Source organism: Nicotiana attenuata, unplaced genomic scaffold (assembly GCF_001879085.1).
Source record: "Nicotiana attenuata strain UT unplaced genomic scaffold, NIATTr2, whole genome shotgun sequence".
Lineage (NCBI taxonomy): Eukaryota > Viridiplantae > Streptophyta > Magnoliopsida > Solanales > Solanaceae > Nicotiana > Nicotiana attenuata.
In genome coordinates this window covers 56,262-58,453 of record NW_017670959.1, presented here as the reverse complement: position 1 = coordinate 58,453, position 2,192 = coordinate 56,262, and positions in this window count along the sequence as shown.

The window sequence follows — 2,192 nt, the reverse complement described above, 5'->3', positions numbered from 1 at the left end:
AGGTAAGGAAAAATGTAGAAAGCTATTTATAGCACGACTAACAAGACGAGGCGAAGGGACGTAAGTATTGAGTAACTTCCTTTGTCGCTCTCTCTTCTTCTTTCTTTCTGTTTCTCTTTTTTTATGTTGAACCAACTTTCTTGCACTGCTTTGTTCCTGTTTCAAACAAAGAAAACTTGTGAGTTTAAAATGTGGTGGTTAGTTTGTGGCCTTGAACTTTGAAGGCGGCTACTTCTGCATTTGCCAAGATGATTGATTTCCACCCGAAGACCTTGCTTGTTCCCGATATCCTCTACTTGTTGCATTGCATGAACTGGCATTCCCCCAACCCTTATATCTCATACGAATCCCGCAGCATGTCTATTGTCCCTGCTTTGTGTATATGATGTTCTTTCTTGACCACTGGCTTTGGCCTTGAGTTTATTGTTCCTTCATTTGTCCCGATAACTGATTCCCACTCGAAGATCTTGCTTGTTTATTGACTGACCACCTTCTTTATTACCCTTAACACGGAGAATATCTCTGATTTGTTCACCAAACACCCTTCATCTGTTGCATGGTTCTTGAATTGAGGCGTACCAAACCCTTGTATTTTACACGAATCCCAAAGCACGTCAATTGCCCCCCACTTAAGATGTATGTTGTTCCTTCTTGCATTAACCCCTGGTCCGGTCCTCGAGGTCTACAGCTCCCTTTGATTTTTCTTGGAAAGTATTGCTCATCACTGGTTTACCACCCTTTGTCCATCCTATCATAGGAAATTCTTTTGATCTATTCACCCTCACCCTTCATCTGTTGCATCATTAATGAATTGATGTACACCAAGCCTTTGCATTTCACAAGGATCCCAAAGCATGTTATTTGTTGCTAACTCAGTCGTGCTTGCTGTTATTTCCTGACTTATGACGCTTTGATGTGTTAACCAGATCCCATATTACGCAATTGGAAAGCTTGGTGGCAGATTTTGAAGTCATTTCTCACTTGTTATGACCAGACAAGCTCAAGAAGAGGGAGTAAAACAAGATGGGAAGAATAGAGTGAAGGAAAATTGAAAGAGACGATTCCTAACAAGAAACCTACAAAGTAGCAAACCATCAGATGTAGCTACCGACTCTAGCGACCTTGACATGCACCTGCAGCCTACTCTGTTTAGCAAATCTGATGTTCACCTCTTGTTGTACCTTTTCGCCATGAAACTGGGCTTCAATGCTCCGCTTGCCCGATCTGATTTACAATCCTTATTCGACTTGTAGTGCCCGAAGGGTTTTCACCATCAAGCCTCTCTCATTTTGATTTTTCTCTCAACTCACCGTCGCCTTATGGTTCCAGTGAAGGTTGTCACCAATAAGACTCTCTCATTTTGATCTCTCTCAGCTTTCATCACCTTGGGGGTACCCGTGAGGATTCTCATCAACAAGACTTTCTCATTCTTCATTTCCTTCGTTTGGACCGGAGTGTTGCCCCTGATATGATTCACCTCTGCTCACTTGCCTCGGCATTTCTTGAAGACTGATCGGAAGGTCTTTCTTTGTACCGTAATGTGGGCTTTTGGATAGGGTTAGAAAGGAAGGGTATCAAAGGCTCAAAACAATTCAATCATGGGTGTAAAGTTACAACTTTCGGAATTAGATTTCTCACAGCAACCACAACTTCTGCCCCAGTTTCTTTCTTGGGGGACTTTGGATTTTGTTTTGGTGTGACTGAACCTCAGAGAAAGGCTGCCTACGTACCCTTTCGGGATCAAGTCAAACGTAGTTCAGGCAATAGGAATTACTTTGTTGTTGTGATTTTTCCTTTCTTTTCCTTCCATTTTCTCTTCTTTGTTTTTCTTTCTTTCTTCTGCCTTTTCTTCTTTTTTTTTTCTTTTTCCTTTTTCTTTTTCTTTTTCTGTTCTTTTTCTTTTCTTCTTCTTTTGTCATTTTCATTTTTCTTTTCTCTGTTTTCCTTTACTTATCCTTTACGCTTGCGTTTCTGAACTTTGCTACTGATTCCAAAAGAGGGGTATGAAAGAAAATAAATAAGGCTCAAAGGGGTAACAAAGGATAAAGTGTTTAGATAGCAGAACAAAATGCCTTTGTCATTCCAACCTCCAAAACATGCCGAGTACAAACAAATGCAATTAAGCAAAACAGGGAAAACATTCGTAATATTTTTTGATTGTACCAGACTGATAACCATATCCACACATTTGC